Source organism: Scomber scombrus, chromosome 5, assembly GCF_963691925.1.
Source record: "Scomber scombrus chromosome 5, fScoSco1.1, whole genome shotgun sequence".
In the NCBI taxonomy this organism is placed as follows: domain Eukaryota; kingdom Metazoa; phylum Chordata; class Actinopteri; order Scombriformes; family Scombridae; genus Scomber; species Scomber scombrus.
Genome location: NC_084974.1, coordinates 34,391,756 through 34,411,390, shown reverse-complemented (window position 1 = coordinate 34,411,390; position 19,635 = coordinate 34,391,756). Strand labels below are relative to the sequence as shown.

Sequence of the window (19,635 nt, the reverse complement as noted above, 5' to 3'; positions counted from 1 at the left end):
CAAACAGCCAACCAACCATTTTTAAATTCTTACCTTCCATCAGCAGGTTGTCCATATTTAAACAGAATAGGACAACCCATAGACCAGTCACTCTTCATGGACACACAGCTGGGTTCAGGAGAGTCTGCTCTCTGCTGCTGCATCCTGATACAAACAAACAACAAATCAAAGAGTTTAAAAAGATGAATTTTGAGCAGACTGTCAGCAGCTGAAGTTTTAGAAGCAGAATGAAAATCAGTAAGAAGACAGTGGATGAGAAACGTTCTCCTGTTCATCAAAATGTCATCTGATGAAAGATGCTGTCTCATCTTAGTTGATTAGTTGACTAATCAGTGGTTGAGCTCTTTGTTAACTCACAAAGTTAGTAGTTCATTCTGAGTTATTGTGACTTATTATTCAGTAGTTGAGTGTCAGATGTGACAGTGAGTGTGAATAATGATGGTGGAGTGATGTGAGTGGAGAACAGTGATGGACAGTTAGAGATCCTCATCTCACCTCTGAGCTTTGGTCTGGCTGTCATGTTCCCCACACAGAGAGCTTTTAGAGGGAGGGACTCCCTCCTCTCTGTCCTCACACTGATCCATAGCAGAGAAACACCTTCACACAAACACAACAACATGCTCATTCATTACAACCAGCTGCACATCACACAGGTCTGCACTGCTGTCTAACATCCTGTCATTATTCATTCCACCACCAGATGGAGCCACAGTAACAAACTATTTAAAGACTTTCACTGAGCTTTAATGTTTAATAACTTAGTTTCTGAATGTTCCACTGACTTTTCATTTGCCTGATTAAATAAGTGAATATCATGAATGAAAAGATGTTTTCAACAGTATTTCTGTCACCTTCTTTTAACACATTTCATAGTATATTATTATATGGCTTTTATTACCTGTTCATCACTAACCGTCCCACCTGTGAAACAAACTCTTTCTGTTGTAACTGTGGATTAGTTATTATAATAACTGTCATAATGTTTGTCAGGTTCAAGATGACTGAATGAGGCGACCTTTGATACGACCAATTAAATGAATCAAACACACAATTACTGACTTCAAGAAACAGTTTTACACAAACAACAGTCAATTACTTTAGTCTATTTATCTAAAGTTTAGTACAATGAATGTCATCGTACCCAAACCCTTTAACAGCCAGGTTCAGTTGTTGGGCAGGGTGCTGAACCATTTGAAAATGACCCAAAAGATTTTATTTTCCCTGAAGGGAAACTTGGCTTACAGACGGCTTTAAAAATAAACAACTATCAAAAATATATAAAAAACATAATCACATGACAGACCAATCACAAGCAACAATCAAGTCTGGCTGAATTGAAACCACTAAGAAAAGAATGTAAAACTGTGAGGGTTATCGCTCTGGGGACAAAGGAGGTTCTGGTCCTGTTCTAGAGGGGAGAGAGGTGTCTTACACAGTCTAGTACAGACCTAGCTTTTATTAACCCTAACCCTTACCAGCTACCTTCACAACGTGGCCCACTGACTGAAATGCTACCAAACCAGGCGATAAAAGAAAAAGTCAGCACAGATTCAGTAGAAGATAAAACAGAGACATCAGTTTCTTGTCCACATTAAAAGAATTCAGCTTTCTCAAGAAGTACAAACGTTGTTGTTCCTTCCTACAGACAGCCTGAGAGTTAACATCACATTTAACTTATTATCAATCACTGTTCCCAAATACTTATATTGGTGAGTGATATGAATTCTATTTGACTCCCTTTAATGTATATGGGGTTAGGGTTGAGCAGGTTTGGGTTCTTCTAAGGTCAATAACCATGTCCTTAGTCTTAGAGGGATTGAGGAGGAGGAAGGACTTGTCACACCACTGTACAAACTCATCTACCACTGGCCCATGTTGAGACTCGTTTTTATGGAGAAGATAATAACAATAACAGTATCGTCACCAATGTAAAAATGTGCCTATTCCCCTGCATCCTCAACCCCCCCACCTGCATCCTCAACTCCCCTACCTGCATCCTCAACCCCCCCACCTGCATCCTCAACCCCCCTACCTGCATCCTCAAACCCCCTACCTGTATCCTCAACCCCCCTACCTGCATCCTCAACTCCCCTACCTGCATCCTCAACCTCCCTACCTGCATCCTCAACCCCCCTACCTGCATCCTCAACCCCCCCTACCTGCATCCTCAACCCCCCCACCTGCATCCTCAACTCCCCTACCTGCATCCTCAACTCCCCTACCTGCATCCTCAACCCCCCACCTGCATCCTCAACCCCCCTACCTGCATCCTCAAACCTCCTACCTGCATCCTCAACCCCCCTACCTGCATCCTCAACCCCCCTACCTGAATCCTCAACCCACCCACCTGCATCCTCAACTCCGCTACCTGAATCCTCAACCCCCCCACCTGCATCCTCAACTCCCTACCTGCATCCTCAACTCCCCTACCCGCATCCTCAACCCCCCCACCTGCATCCTCAACCCCCCCACCTGCATCCTCAACTCCCCTACCTGCATCCCCTACCTGCATCCTCAACCCCCCCACCTGCATCCTCAACCCCCCCACCTGCATCCTCAACTCCCCTACCTGCATCCCCTACCTGCATCCTCAACCCCCCTACCTGCATCCTCAACCCCCCCTACCTGCATCCTCAACCCCCCCTACCTGCATCCTCAACTCCCCCACCTGCATCCTCAACCCCCCTACCTGCATCCTCAACCCCCCCTACCTGCATCCTCAACCCCCCTACCTGCATCCTCAACCCCCCTACCTGCATCCTCAACTCCCCTACCTGCATCCTCAACCTCCTGACTCACTGTGTGTGTGTGTGTGTGTGTGTGTGTGTGTGTGTGTGTGTGTGTGTGTGTGTGTGTGTGTGTGTGTGTGTGTGTGTGATTGTGTGTGTGTGTGTGTTCAATATGTAAAACAACACATATCAGCGGTTACCTGGATGATTCCTGCCTTTCTGAAACGCCTCTGTTAATGAAGGTGTGTTATCTGTCTGCTCTCTCTCCTCACCTCGTTTCTCTTGTACCTCATCATGACTTTGGGTGGGAGTTGTTTAAATGCTTTACTAGATTTGTGGTATTTGCCACAGTATCTCAGTTTTGTCACATATATCACATTTTGATTCGGTGCTATTGTAACTTATTGTTTTATACTGAGTGTTTCTGGGCAGACAGCTTAGAGTCATTTTATGTTTCTTCCGGTTTAGTATTTACAGTGTATATGTGGGGGGTTTTATTTTGGAGGGGTGGAGCGGAAGTGTATGTTGTGTGCTGCAATGGACGAAAAAGGAGAAGTGAAGAAGAGTAAAGGAGCGCACGTCCTGTTCAACAGCTCCGTGTTTTATAGTCTAAAGACAAATAACTCCACACAACGTTTCAGACGGAGTATTAGGGCCACGTGAGGAAAAAACATTTAAACATTAAAATGAAATGTGGAGAATAAAGTTGAAATATCCTGCAGACTTTAATCTGAGCGTGTCAGTGAAACCGGCTCCTAGAAAACTTAAACCAAGAAACCTAAAGATGATCAAATCCCACAATCCCACAGTTTGACATGTTTATAACATATATATCATGTTTCCAGATCTAAATCTAAATGAGTTTAACTTTACTTAAGTATTATTCCTAATACTGCGTCGCACCAAGCAGCTTTAAATAATGACAAGAAAAGTAGTAAATATGAACTAGTTCAACATGTTGTAGCTCATAGATACCACAATTGATTTATAAAACACATTTAAAATGATCTATTTTGGTCACACATCATAAGCAAGTATCCACTGAAATACAGCAACCAGTGTTATACTAGAAACACACAAAAAGGACATCTCTGAATTTATATGGAGCTCATAACTCCTGATGATTTAGATAGAGCTCAAGAACTGCACCAAGCTTTAAATAATGACAAGAAAAGACAAAGAAAGTGAAAGTAAAGAAAAAGGATCAGAAACAAAGGCCCGTACTCTAACCAAACTGTGACAAACTATATTCCACTTGGAGATGGTCCTATAACAATAAATATAAAATGAGGCTAGAATCAGTGAGTTTAGTGTCCTGATACCGATATGGATGCTTTTACATTTTAAATCAAACCAAACAAAAAGAACCAATAATACTCGTCAGTGTTGAGCCTGAACGCGTTCAACGTGAACTGATCGTTCTGTATTTCTGCCTGATGAACGTTATTGTGAACGCGTTCATTCTGGCGTTAGTGAACGGCTCTCTCTCACAGTTTAACTTGGTTCAAGAGAGAAAACCCGGCTAAAACACACCGTAAACAGCCTTAACATGTAGCGGGAATAAAACCCAATCTGGCAACAGCAGCCAGCACAGAGTCGCACCGCCGCATGCGCCATCACAATGCGAAGCATGGAGGCAAAAACACATGAAGGCAGCAGAGCAGCTCTACCTCAGACCATTAATACAGCATCTTCGTATGATTACTGACAACTATTTACAAATCAGACGCATAGTTTCAGTGTTAAAACTGATCAAATAATTGCTGTCTGTGGTTCTATATGAGCTGTGGCAATCATTTAGAAAAATAATAGCTCGCAGCAACAGATTGGAAACAAAAGAACTATGAACTAGTTCAACATGTTGAATTATGAACTATGAACTGAACTAGTTCATTTTAAAATGTGTGAACTGAACTTTGAACTAGTTCATGTAGGAAGTGAACTTTCCATCACTGTCCGTCGCACATTTCTGCAACCAGCAGCTGAGTTTGTTCCTGTGTGTCTAACTACAGCCGGTCTCTGAACATTATATTAGATTTAATAATCTGATGAAATGATTATTTAAAGATGAACTATTAGGATGGAAACATGTATATTTAGGTATCGATCCGCCATCACTAATAACTAGCAGCCAAACCAGCGGCCTGCTTAATGTCGTGATGACTGATCATTATATCTGCAATCAGTTCTCTGGAAAGCTTCATTACAGTGTGCATATACGGAGAGATGTCTCTGCTTTCTACAGGGTTAAATACATTTCTCACTTTACATCATATTCATCATATTGTTATTAATACACTGCCTACCTCTTCCTCGCGCTGCTTCTCTTCCGTGTTTGCAGACAGGTGAAAGAGAGAGAGAGACGTGACGCTCCTCTGCTTCTGAAGACGGAAACTCAAGTTAAACAAGATCAATACAACAAGTAACAGCGAAACATATTTATACCAATAAATCACACAACTATACATACTATCATTTTAAAAATACACGTAACTTATTGAAATCAAACATAAGTACCAAAGACAAATCACCAGTGTTTGTCTCAGCTCTTCCTCTTTTGTCTTCCTCTTCCTGGGTTTGCAGGATCTGCGTGTTTTAGTGTAAATAAATATGAAATGATGGTCTGCTTGCCTCTGATTTACTGTAACACCATAACACACTATTAGAAGAACAAGCTGTATATGTGAAATAACTCAAAGACACATTAGCTTTTATTTAAGCTGCATTTTGACACTTTATCGTTTATTCTGTATATTTGTGCTCATTTAGTTTTTACTCACAATTAATGCTCAAGGAGATACTGAGACTTACTTTACTTTTCTTTTCTTTTAACACTGCCAAAGAATGAGATCAACCAATAATAACCTAAATAAAATAAAAAGTGACAGATGTAATAATGTACATTGTTAGCATTGTAAGGTTATAGTTTTATCTTGTGTTTTAAATGTAGTTTAGTCAGCTGCAGCACTGTGAGAAGAGTTCTTTGTGTTTCTAATGTTAATCTAACAGCAGCTAACTGGCCACAATCAACAACCTGATCAACAGGGTTGAGAGTGGCCTTTTATTGCTGCCAGCACTAAGGCAATATTCCTGCTGTCTAATCAGCATCTTGATAAGCCACACCTCTGAGGTGGGATGGATTATCTGGGCAGAGGAGAAGTGCTCACTAACACACATTTAGACAGATTAGTGAACAATATTTGAGAGAAAAAGGTCTTTTGTGTATATAGACAATGTTTTAGATCTTTGAGTTCAGCTCATGAAAAATGGAGCAAAAACTAAAGTGTTGCGTTTATATTTTTGTTCAGTGTATAAATATATATATATATATATTTATATCACTATAACTACCATCTCTACTGTTAACAGATCATTTTAACACCTGCTGACACAAACATGAAGAAAACTGTCGGCTACGTTTCCTTTAAAGGCTGAAAATCATCTGAATGAAGCTGATGAGTGAAGGTGAAATATATCAGTAGCTTCAACCAGCCAGCGATAGTGCCGTCAACATTTAAACAAGTAGAAGAAGAAGAAACATGTAACTCACAGCAGGAGGTTTTTAAGGTCTCATCTCTCTGTGTTCATCTTTAATCTGAAGTCTTCTTTAAGGAAATGTGATCACAGAACAGCAGCTCTGAACTTTGGAACAACTGAAGTCAAACATTAACAGACAGTATAAATCTTTATCAGCTGAATCATAAAGTCTGATCATAGTTTTATTATTTGTGTCTTTTATATTCCAACAACACAAAAAGTGGCAAGATGGTATAAAATGTGTGAAATGAGAATATCTTCATTATGAATGTTTACTATTATAACACGTGTCCTCATAAACATACTGTCCTCATTAATGCTGCTAAAACCTCACAGTCATCATACACACTGCAGATTAACACATTTCTCTGGGCTCTACAGGGTTAAATACATTTCTCACTTCACATCATATTGATCATGTTTTGCATTAATACACTGCTTACCTCTTCCTCGCGCTGCTTCTCTTCTGTGTTTCCAGACAGGTGACAGAGAGAGAGAGAGCGCTCATCTCTGTCTTACCTACAGGTTACCTCTCACTTCCGTTTCCCTCACCTGTGTTTTAGTCCCGCCCACCGTGGAAACATAGAGAGACGCAAGGAAACCACTGAGGATTCAGAAGGAAAGGGTAGAACTAACTATTGCTCTGGCTGTAATGTAAGTGTGCTCAATAATCCAGAAACAAGTCATCAAGTCATGGCAACAAGAGCAGGATAGAGAACAAAAAGGCAGAAACAGAACAGCAGCTCTGAACTTTGGAACAACTGAAGTCAAACATTAACAGACAGTATAAATCTTTATCAGCTGAATCATAAAGTCTGATCATAGTTTTATTATTTGTGTCTTTTATATTCCAACAACACAACAAGTGGCAAGATGGTTGTGACAAAGTGGGTGAGAGCACACCATTCGTACCATAACTTATTAATTTAACTATACTTGTTGTTTGTTTGGACCATAAGTTAGTCAGTAATCAAACTTTGCAGATACTTACTATCCTGGGTTTTCTTTGTGTTTGCAGTATATTTGGTTATAAGTTACATCTCAGCAGACTTTTGGTTAAAATAAAACACACTGGTATTAAGTTTAGTGAGTTTATTGGTTTAGTTTGAGGTCATAAGTTTAGTATTTTCTTTCTTTGTTACTCACCATACTTACATGTGCTCAGGAGACAAAGGGAGGAGTTGGCCTACGTTTCCACGACGTAGCCACGCCCTAATGCATACCCTGCTTTATCGTCACATATAAAATCAGGGAGGCCAAAATGTCCCAAATGAACATCATACTGCATTGAAGAAGGCTTTAAACTAGCGATTGAGACCATAAACACATTTTGAAAACGTTTACTGAGGTTAGAAATCAAGTGAGAAGTTGGTGAATTCTCCATTGACTTGTATAGAGACGGAAGTCCTTTTGACACCGAAACGGTCGCCCCCTGGTGGCCTTTTGATAGAATGCAGTTTTAAGTTACTTCCTGGTTGGCCTCATTGCAGAGGACCAGAACTCCCCACCCGGTCCGAACTCAGGCGCTGCATCCTTTAAAGGACGATTATGTCACAGCGCAGCACGAAGGCTGATCCCAGTTCGAAGACTCCTTCAAACCTTCTTTTCCCTCTTCTTGGAGGATCACCGCTACGATCCTTCGCTGCCTCCCAGGATCCTTTGCGCGCCGCTGTTCAGCGTGGGGAAAATATAACAACGGCAAATAATTTACATTCAATACACACACAAGTATTGGGTTTTAACCCTTCGCACCGACCCGGCAGCTTTAGTGGGAAACCCTAACCCTTCGCACCGACCCGGCAGCCTTAATATGAAACCCTAAACCTTAGCACCGACCCGGCAGCCTTAGTAGGAAACCCTAACCCTTAGCACCGACCCGGCAGCCTTAGTAGGAAACCCTAACCCTTAGTTTAAAGTTAAATGATGCTCATTTGGTTTTATGCTTCACACACATGTATTTTTACATTTGCCCCCCCCCCCCCCGTCTGCAGGTGTCTTCAATCAGCGACAGGAAGCTGTGATGATGTCATACACCGCTCAGCCTCAACCGCCAATCAACCTGCCGACCAATCACACGCCAGCATTTTAAAAAGCCTCAATAAACTTTAATGAGATTTAATTAAAGCTGAAAGCTTCACTGTGTGTGTGTGTGTGTGTGTGCGTGTGCGTGCGTGCGTGCGTGCGTGCGTGCGTGCGTGCGTGCGTGCGTGCGTGTGTGTGTGTGTTAAAGCTCATTAAAGTTTATTGAGGCTTTTATCATATGAGCAGCAGAACTATCTGGCAAAGAGAGGAAGGATGAACCTTTATGCTGCAGCTGATGATGTGATGAGCATCAGCTGCCAAACCTCCACCATTGGGCCCCGAATATGCCACTGGGAGACAAAGACATACAGGGGAGGAGACAAAGACAGACAGGGGAGGAGACAAAGACATACAGGGGAGGAGACAAAGACATACAGGGGAGGAGACAAAGACATACAGGGGAGGAGACAAAGATATACAGGGGAGGAGACAAAGACATACAGGGGAGGAGACAAAGATATACAGGGGAGGAGACAAAGATATACAGGGGAGGAGACAAAGACATACAGGGGAGGAGACAAAGATATACAGGGGAGGAGACAAAGACACACAGGGGAGGAGACAAAGACACACAGGGGAGGAGACAAAGATATACATATATAGTGTATATATGTAGAGAATGGTCTTTTGTGTATTTGTCGCTACAGTTTGATGTAAACTTTGGATTAATATGATGGAAACACTTTACTATTCTGTGGTTTTTATTTCATTTTCCTCTTTCACACACACACATACACATACACACACACACACACACATACACACACACACACACACACACACACACACACACACACACACAGTAACATACACACACACACACACACACACACACACACAGTAACATACACACACACACACACAGTAACATACACACACACACACACAGTAACATACACACACACACACACAGTAACATACACACACACACACACACACACACACAGTAACATACACACACACACACACACACACACACACAATAACATACACACACACACACACAGTAACATACATACACACACACACACACAGACACACACACACACACACACACACACACACACACGATGACATCAGCAGCAGTCAGAGGTCAAGCTGCCATCAGGAGGTCTGGACCAATCACAGAGCAGCTGATGAAGCTGGTCGCCGTGGAAACGTTATCATCAGTCTGCAGCTCCTCCAGAGTCCTGCTGTCCACATGGACTTCCTGTTTCACACTGGTCCCTGGTCTTAATGGCCAGTGGTTCCCAACCTAGGGCTGGGGCCCCTCCAGAGGGTCAGCGAGTAACTCTAACTGTACTACAGTAAAGTATAAGTACCTCAAACTGTACTACAGTAAAGTATAAGTACCTCAAACTGTACTACAGTAAAGTATAAGTACCTCTAACTGTACTACAGTAAAGTATAAGTACCTCAAACTGTACTACAGTAAAGTACTAGTACCTCAAACTGTTAGCATTGTAAGGTTATAGTTTTATCTTGTGTTTTAAATGTAGTTTAGTCAGCTGCAGCACTGTGAGAAGAGTTCTTTGTGTTTCTAATGTTAATCTAACAGCAGCTGTAGTGTTGTTGTAGTTACTGCAGGGCTCCAGCAGGGGGAGCGGTGGTGTAGTTACTGCAGGGCTCCAGCAGGGGGAGGGGTGGTGTAGTTACTGCAGGGCTCCAGCAGGGGGAGCGGCGGTGTAGTTACTGCAGGGCTCCAGCAGGGGGAGCGGTGGTGTAGTTACTGCAGGGCTCCAGCAGGGGGAGCGGTGGTGTAGTTACTGCAGGGCTCCAGCAGGGGGAGGGGTGTTGGTGTAGTTACTGCAGGGCTCCAGCAGGGGGAGCGGTGGTGTAGTTACTGCAGGGCTCCAGCAGGGGGAGCGGTGGTGTAGTTACTGCAGGGCTCCAGCAGGGGGAGCGGTGGTGTAGTTACTGCAGGGCTCCAGCAGGGGGAGCGGTGGTGGTGTAGTTACTGCAGGGCTCCAGCAGGGGGAGCGGTGGTGTAGTTACTGCAGGGCTCTGACAGACTTATGAAACATTATGTTGTGATAGACTTCAGGAGGGCTGGCAAACAGGATCGTGCACCACTGCTCATCGACGGGACTGCTGTGGAGAAGACCAGCAGTGTGAAGTACTTGGGGGTTCACACTGCTGACGACCTCACTTCAACCACCAACACCACGGCAGTCCTCTAAAAAGCTCAGCAGCGAGTCAAGGAAGGAAGGGAAGGAGGAAGGAAGGAAGGGAGGGAGGAAGGAAGGATGGAAGGGAGGAAGAAAGAAGGGAGGAAGAAGGAAGGAAGGAAGGAAGGAAGGGAGGGAGGAAGGGAGGGAGGGAGGAAGGATGGAAGGGAGGAAGAAGGAAGGAAGGGAGGAAGGAAGGGAGGATGGAAGGAAGGATGGATGGAAGGGAGGAAAGGAGGAAGGAAGGGAGGAAGAAAGAAGGGAGGAAGAAGGAAGGAAGGAAGGAAAGAAGGAAGGAAGGAAAGGAGGAAGGAAGGAAGGAGGGAAGGAAAGAAGGAAGGAAGGATGGAAGGAAGGAAAGGAGGAAGGAAGGGAGGAAGAAAGAAGGGAGGAAGAATATCCAGGTTATTTTCTCCCAGATCTTCTTGTAGAGCCTTATATATATAAAAGGGTCAATGACGTATCAGGATGTTCAACAGGTCAATTTAAAAAAAGCTCAAATGAGAATATCTATTGCAGTAGTTCAAACATTAAGAATGTTGAGTTCACATAAATTCATATTAAAATAGTAAATTAGGTGTTTTATGTGTTTTTTCATTTCGATGAATTAGAACTGACCTTAAAAAAGTCATGTGGTGCCTAACCCTAACCCATGATCTATCTTAAAATAAATGAATTTATTTAACATGCTTAAATATCTTTTTACAAGTTTTCAGTAATATAAAGTGTTTAGAAACAAATGATTTGTTTGTCTTTTGAGTTTTTGTAAATAATAATCTGATATTTATGTTCTATGATGTCACAGTTGACTTCTTAAATGTATGTAAGACTTATTTTTCCTGTAAATTGCTTTTAAATGATTTTAAGAATTAAAAAATACATTTCAGTTAATCATACTGTATCAGTGGTTAATATTAAAAGTGATATTTAATACAGTTATTGGTATTATTGGTCACACCACATGATGAATGGTTGCACCAAATGACATAAAGACCTCATATCATTAAAAATCTATTGAAAGAAATAAAAAAACTTTAATACAAAATAGAATTAAACCAGTGGTTTTATTACAATTTCACAGAATTTTAATAAACTCAAACATTTCATGAACATTGTTTAAAACATAAGTGCAGCATGCATTCATGGCTTTGTCATGAACAAACTTTTCATTTAACTTGACGATGGAATAAGTCAGTTTTGATTATTGAATGATTCTCTTCTCCTAGCAGGGTACACTGCTCCTGCTGCAGGCTCACAATTAACACACTGCCAATGGCAAGCAGTCTTTACCTTGCATGGGAGTCATTCTGGTAAAATAGATTAGAACAGTTAGAAATAAATAATGCATTACAAATAAATGCATCATTGCCAAAGTGACATTGCATTTTAATCATGATATTAAAAAAACATTAAACATAAACTGTTGCTTCTGAAATCTTAGAAAAAATGACTCAAATTGCATAAAAATATATTCTAGATAAAACTAAAATAAAGGAATTAATTAAATAAATCATTGACTGAATATAAACGTTTCTAATCTAGGACATATCTTTCATTGAAAACACTCTGCAATGGTTACACCACATGATATTTTCAAGTTCAGTCAACATTTACAGGCACATAATTGACCACCAAAATAAAACAAAAGGTCACTATGAAATTTATAATCTAAATATATATTTGTAGAATAACGTAATATTTATTGTTTTCTTGAGGTCATACCACATGATATCCAAATATGGCAACTACATACCAGCCATTGAAAAGCTTCATTCTTTCCATATTTTAGAAAGAGTTACAAACCTGCTTGTTGTATCCATGGGTCCTTGGCAAACTAGTGTATGATGCAACATCCTGCCTTTGAATGATTTTCATCATAAAAGTCCCAGAGTGGTTGTTTCTTGATATTTCATAAAATCATCATCGTCAGACAAAGTTTGTTTTTATGTTATGATGGAAAAATAAATACAAATGGTTTGCACTGTTGTACAGTTCTATAAAACACTCTGGAAATCATGCCAAACAGGGCAGAACATACATTTGAATAGATTTGGAGTCATTTCAAATAAGTTTTCATAACAGCAGTCATGGCCAGACGGTCGCACCACATGACATTTAGTCACTTTAAATAACAGAAACATGACTAATAACTAGTGAGTACATATAAAGGAAAGCTACTACATATGTATGGGATTTTTTATCCATTTAAACCTTTTTCAAACTGAATAAAATGCAGTCGGACTGAAAATGTAGGCGTCACGTCATTGACCCAAATGTGATATACATGTTTGTGTCACTGTTCCCTGTATAGTTGAAATGAAAATATACTTTATTTTAGATGGTAGGGAACAAAGCAGTAAATCATTTTTAATAAAAGTTTGTGTCAATATATTTAAAATGTCTTCTTCTACTTTAAAACTTTACTTTGATAGTCTTATTTATTTAAATCTTTGGTGCAGTTATATTTATGCTTTTATATCAGACTCTTTACGCTTTGTTGACTTTAAACTTTTTATAAAATAGGTAAGTATTCATGAGCACGTGGTGGTTGAACAGCTCCTTTTCTAAGATAAGAATTCATCCCATCAGATCCATCAGATGCTTCAGAGCCCTGTTTTGATCCCATGGTCTCCAGTACATTGATTTTTGCCATTGCTGCTGCAAGTTCTGTTTCCAGTTCCAGTTGTTCTTGCCTTTTTTTTAATTGTTCTTGTTGTGCCTCAAGGTCATGTTTTTTCGTCAGGGCCGCAACCCGCTCCATAATAGCAGCCTTTTCAGCTTCTGCCTTTATGCGAGCATATGATGTTGATGATGTGCTTGATGCACGAGACTTGGACTTGATCTTTGATTTTTGGGAATTTGAAACACTGTCACTAGGTCCGATGTCATCAGAGTTTACAACACTGGGTTGCTTGTCATCTCCAACAATGGAGGGTGAAATTATTTGATGTCCATTTTCAACACTTGTTTGTCTAATTTCACTCAACCATATTTGCACACCCTGTCCAAAAGCAGTACATTTGTCCATGTTTTGATTAAGCCACTGAGTTTGCTTTTCAAGTTCATTTTCAGGCAGAAAACTCTTCAGTGATTTCTGATATTCACATGCTTCCTCACAAAGCCTGTCCATTTCATCCAAGTGACCTCTTATTTTATTTGCATTTTCATTTGATTGCATGAGCTCTTTCATTGTTTCCATTAGTACTTTGGTTTGTTTGCATTTTGAGTTTCTTGCTTTTTGAGTGTTTGCCAAAAACAACTCCAAACCTTTTGCAGTGAATTTAATAACCCTTTTTTCCTTTTCAGGTTCCATCAAATGTTCATATTCCATTCCAGTTTGTGGCTGAGTATCAGAAAGACTCTTAACCATGACATCTTCATCCATTTTCCCTTTGTTCAAACGTCACAAGAAAACACATGAAATCCTCTTATTCCAAGTTTAATCATTAGTGATTTGTTTGATTACCACAACTGTTTGTTTGAGTGCACACTCCATTTAAGTTGTAACATTATAACATTCAATGATGTATTGCCGGATCGTTCCCATTTTGAATGACGTCATGCTGCGTAGGCGTGTCCACACACTTCATTCATTCAATTTCCAGTTGACAGGTAGCGTAGTAAAAGCAGATAAACATTTGCTGATGCTCCGTGCACATAAACGTATTCCGCAATTGCAAATCGGAGATGAACCTTTATGTGTCCCGCTTGACTGCACTACAAGCTGCTGACGTTCCTCATGCAGTTGAGTTTTAGACGAATGTAAGCGCTATCTTTTCCAATAAAAGATGCTCTTGTCTCTCGGTTTTCATGCCTCCATGTCCGACGCGCTCCAGCGTTGTTAAAGGGTTTTCCAGTTTCATGAAATCCAAACACTCTTCTCTGGTTCCATATATTTATTTTCAAAAAAACTTAGGTTGCTTACCGCAGCATGGAGTGACAGACAGGTCAACTCAGTTCACTTCCTTCTTTTCCAATTGTTCAAACAAAAAACAAAAACAACACATAGCAGCATCTAAAACTGTATGGCTGCGTGTCTAAAACCGAGAGCCCCGCCGGCCCCACTAGCCAACACTAATATACCCAGGTGCTGCAGTCACCTGTCTATAAAGAGGAGGCGGAGGTGAGAAACGGCATCAATTATGCAGAGTCATGCCGGCCTCAAAATAACCAGAATTAACAATAATCACAATTTCATAATTCTTACCAATTCAACTAATAATTCAAACCATAATATTTTATGTTCGTATCTCATTATTAATTAGATAAATAATAATAGTAGACCAGAAAAAATCAAATATTCATCGAAACATAAATCAAGCATTTGGCTCCAACAGTATGTTTGAGATGGTGACGTGAGGTTAATGGATGTGATTCACTTTGCTTGAACAGTATGAGACCAGCTCCCAGACCCAGGTCCTGTGTTTGTAATCAGAGCACCGGACCGTCCGGCTCTGGAGATCTACCTGCTGCCTCACAGTCCTGCAAGGTGACCATCCAGCTTCACAGAGTCCTCTTTACTAAGCAGAGACAGTTTAATGTTATTTAAGAAGTTACTGCAATCATGTTAGTGGATAGTTCTGTGTGAGTTATATAACTCCTGATAAAAGGAGGCAAGAGAAGCGTTTACTGTGTTTGGGTCACATTGTATAAATGCCATCCTCGTCTTTAATGCATCCGTCCCAAGCTTCATTGCTAGTAGATTCAGATTCATTTTATTCTTTGTCCCAGAGGGAAGTTAGTCTGCAGCAGGAATACAGAGAAACAACACAGACACACAACAGATTAAACACTACAACAACATTCATTCATTGCAGCTAAAAACATGAATTTATAAAAGAAAAACTAATAAAAACTAATAAATATGTCACGCCAGCAATATACTGTAATTTTACGGTGTTCATCCGTAAATTGACTTTACAGTAGTAGTCTGTAAACCAGAAATACACTATATTTATATATATATATATATATATATATATATATATATATATATTTCTGTATTCACACTGTTAAATGATTTCAGTCTAATGTAGAAAAAAATATAAATGCAGCATATTTCTATGAATATTTGGAAATTACAATAATATTCTGTCTGTTGTTACTTTAACTTCTCAGTTTACTGTAGACAGGCACAGTAGATAATACAATAACTCAATTTAGCAGTTTCCTAAAATATCTTAAATGCATCAATATTAAAACTTCATTATTCTCAGGGCTATAGACAATTGCTTAAGTATTTTTTGAATATTGTGCAAAATAAGCAATAAAAACTTAAAGAGAATCAACATAATTTATTTCAAAAGGCAATATCAACATGAATACTGAATACTGCTATTTTCAAAAAATGGAAAAAAAGTCAAAGAAAAACAACAAATACAGAAGAAATAAGAGTTTAACCCTCCTGCCAGGTATGCTTATGTTCTTACAATTTACTGCAATAAACTAATAAATAAACTATCTGCTGCCAGCAAACATACAACGGTAAGAGAACTTTGTGATGTGATACATGTAACATTCAATAAAAATATTTGAGACAAAAAAAAAAAATGTAGCCCTATTTTATTTGAAATTGCAAGCAAAGTGTTTGCTTCCATCTTCTGTCATCCAGACAATTATTGAAGATTTTCAGGAAATACATGATATAAGCCAGTCACATTTGATCTTAGACTATTTTGATTTCAGGCGCTTCATTGGTATAAATCCAGAGAGAGGGACAAAGGCCAAACGGGGCAAGGTTGTCTCCAAGAAGAAAGGTGTGATGGTCCAGAAGAAGTCTTCCAGCAGTCAACACATGTCTCCATGCTACTGAAGAAACTCCTTGACTCTGAATGGGACTTCCTATAGATCAGTGAGTTCTCCTTAATCTTGCTCTCTGTCCATGTGTTGTTTTGACAGTCTGGCATTGCCACATTAAGCCATAAGAGAACTGGTATCATTAGCTTTATAAGCTTTAGCTTGGAGAGTATATTGTACATTCCTGATTGTATAATATCTGTTTGTTATTGTTTGACAGTAGCAACACTGGAATAATGCTGCAGAGGAACAGCAGCTAACTAACTGATGGTCATCTCTTCACACCCACCCAGACTCCCACCGGACCTAAGACGTAAAAACACAAACCTACCTGACATGACTATTTTAAGAAGTAAACTGCACGTCTCAGTACATACGAGATCATTTGTCTTTAGATATATGAGCCCTATGCACCACCTTAAACTGCAACAGGCAGTGACGGGCACAGAGAGATGTTCTATTTACCAGCCTAAGAATGGAATCCCATACATCGTTTGACAAATGAAAGTTTAAATCCTGCTCCCAAGCAATTTTAATTTTGTCCAGAGGAGCCTGTTTTATGCCCACCAGTTTGTCATAAATGACCGATATTAACCCCTTGCGCGATGGATGCAGACCAAGTAACATATCAGCGGTGGTCACAGTAGTTGCCCCAGGGAAACTAGCCCTCCGAGAATGGAGATACTGCAGGTATCTGAAAAAATGAGTGTTTTGGTAAACCAAACTTTTCAGACAGTTGTGCAAAAGATGCAAAGTTGTTACCAATGAAAAGATCTCTAAATTTCTCTATACCCCTCCTGTGCCACTCCTCAATGCAGAATCAGATAGTGAAGAATAGGGCTAAATTTTTAAAGAACTGTGATTCATCAGCTGCATCACTGGGAGGATCAATCTGCATATCAGACTGATCTTGTTCAGTCTCGTGGGAAACACCAGGACTCACAACAGACTCAACCAGATGTTCCTCAGTACCAGTTTTATGTTTCTTACTCATGTGTGATGTGAATGTGGAGCTCTTGCTACAGTGTCTATAAGGACCCTTATAGGACCTTATATAGGACCCTATATAAGGACCCTCTCTAATGTGTGTTTCTAATGAGAGTAAAAGGCTGTCAGTCTCACACCTTGCACTGCAGAAATCAACATGACACGTTAGTTCCACTACACCAGAAGTAGGCCTAACTACACGTTTATTATGTCTGTAAGTGTGAGATTTAAACCTTGAAAAGTTTTGGAAAGTCTGACTGCAATCAAAACACACTTAAAAGTTAAATTAGGTGTATTTATATGAATCCTCATGTGCTTTAGGTATTCCACTATTGTGGCACAGTTATGACAACAGATCTTTTCATCAACAAACATGTATTAGTCTGTATGAATTAGTACATTATGTCAAGCAGGAAGATCATTTCTGGCTGCTTTTTAGTGCCACCGTATCAGTCTTAATGCTGAGATGTTTAAACTTAACTGAGTTGCAATGTTAAGATTATGAAAGAAAAGTTTGACAAATCATAAACAGAGTTGGGAGAACTTACGTTAGGACATGTGAAGCCCACAGTGACACAGAAATAAAAAAAATGCATTTACAAAGAGTCCAGAAAGTCAATATTTTCACAGCAATTTCCTGTTTTAAACGGAAAAATACAACTTTATGCCTTAAGGATTCAAGTCTCTTTAACCGAACTAGCTTAATTCCGTTAGCTCATTGTAAAACACACAAACAAAAATAAAACTCACCAAAACTCTCTAGGCGATGTTCCTATGGTTTGGTTAAAATAAATCGTTAACCACGGGGCAAGATATAATTATTCCAGTAGCCTAATGCTATTTCCCATCTGCCGATGTTGGCCTCTCGCTAACAGGTGCTGCTCCTCGGATGCAGACCAAGATTAAACAATTAAACAATTTAAACAACAAAAAACAAAGTCCTAATATTGTTTCGGCTAGCCTATTCAAATCTAAGCATCACTGATACATAACGAGACAAACTCCTGAGCGTTATATCAATATCAATAAGATAGCCCACCCACAGGAAAGAAAATAAGATTTTATTTAACTTACCGTTTAATTTTGTAGATGTAAGGCCGGAATGATGTTGATGAAGACCGATGAGCTAAATTGTGCGTCCTGCCGTCCTCTTCTGGAAAATGTCCAAAATGTAGTGTGCTGTAATTTAAAACATCAGCATACTGTTTACGGCCTCTGTCCTGTTCCAAGTTAAGAATCCCACAATGCATTGCTAACTACAGTACTAAACTGTTAAACAGGAAAACAGTATTTTAGTGTTGAAAAGTGGCTGAAAATGTAAAGCAATTGGTTACAGTGCAGTATTAGTGAGTCTGGCCATGAGCCCAATTGGTTCTGTTTTGGTTTCATTAGGTCTGAGGTCATGACATCTTTATCTACTATAACATGAGCATGGTCACCTTTCTCCACCCTGATAATTACATATTATTAAAACATCTGGAATCCAATGAGCTGCAGCTCTACCTCAACCTTCCACTCTTTAGACTCTTTGTGTAAAGTAATCTAACCTTTAACTTCTTCTCTTCCCTGTGGAAGCACAGTAACACCTAGCATCACACTTACTGACCACCTGGTATGGACCTTCTCTCCTTGGCTCGTTCCACTTCCTCTGAAACACCTTGATGTCGTCTGCTCCCCAGGAGCCACTCAGGAGCTCTAACCCTGGAGATAAATACTACGTATGGCAGATAGTTGTTTATATATTCCTTCAGTTCATTTCAAAGGGGAGGCCCTTTATGGGTTTATATACTGGTTGGGTTGAGAGGATATATACATACATAGCTGATGAATACATATATACACCTTTAACTTCTTCTCTTGTGATTTTCTGGATTCCGTCTCTCACAGTTGAAGAGTACCTATGATAAACATTACAGACCTCTACCTGCTTTGTAAACGGGAAAAGCTGCAAAATCGGCAGTGTATCAAATACTTGTTCTCCCCACTGTATTTATATATATCTGTGTATATATAGTTTAGACACACTTTCTCATTGAAATGAATGCTATTATATACATACATATGTGTGCCTGTACACACATATGTATATATATATATATGTATATTTCTATGGTGTGTCCTCCTTCCTAAGAGGGGAATTAACAATTCATTCATTTATAAGGAAAACATCCCCCCCCCCCGTCTGCAGGTGTCTTCAATCAGCGACAGGAAGCTGTGATGATGTCATACACCTCTCAGCCTCAACCGCCAATCAACCTGCCGACCAATCACACGCCAGCATTTTAAAAAGCCTCAATAAACTTTAATGAGCTTTAATTAAAGCTGAAAGCTTCACT

At 39.9% G+C, this 19,635-nt stretch overlaps 1 long non-coding RNA gene across 3 annotated transcripts; it reads right to left on the bottom strand.

Annotated features, from left to right (window-relative positions):
- Nucleotides 1-494: 494 nt before the first annotated feature.
- LOC133980085 (uncharacterized) lies at nt 495-6,738 on the bottom strand. Of its 3 annotated transcripts, XR_009925147.1 has the most exons (5): nt 6,280-6,738; nt 5,541-5,594; nt 5,247-5,315; nt 5,036-5,110; nt 495-597 (listed from the first exon to the last, which is right to left on the bottom strand). It is a non-coding gene; the product is annotated as an uncharacterized LOC133980085 (long non-coding RNA). The 3 variants fall into 3 exon arrangements; XR_009925146.1 differs by having other exon boundaries at nt 5,247-5,594; XR_009925148.1 differs by having other exon boundaries at nt 5,261-5,594.
- Nucleotides 6,739-19,635: the final 12,897 nt, after the last annotated feature.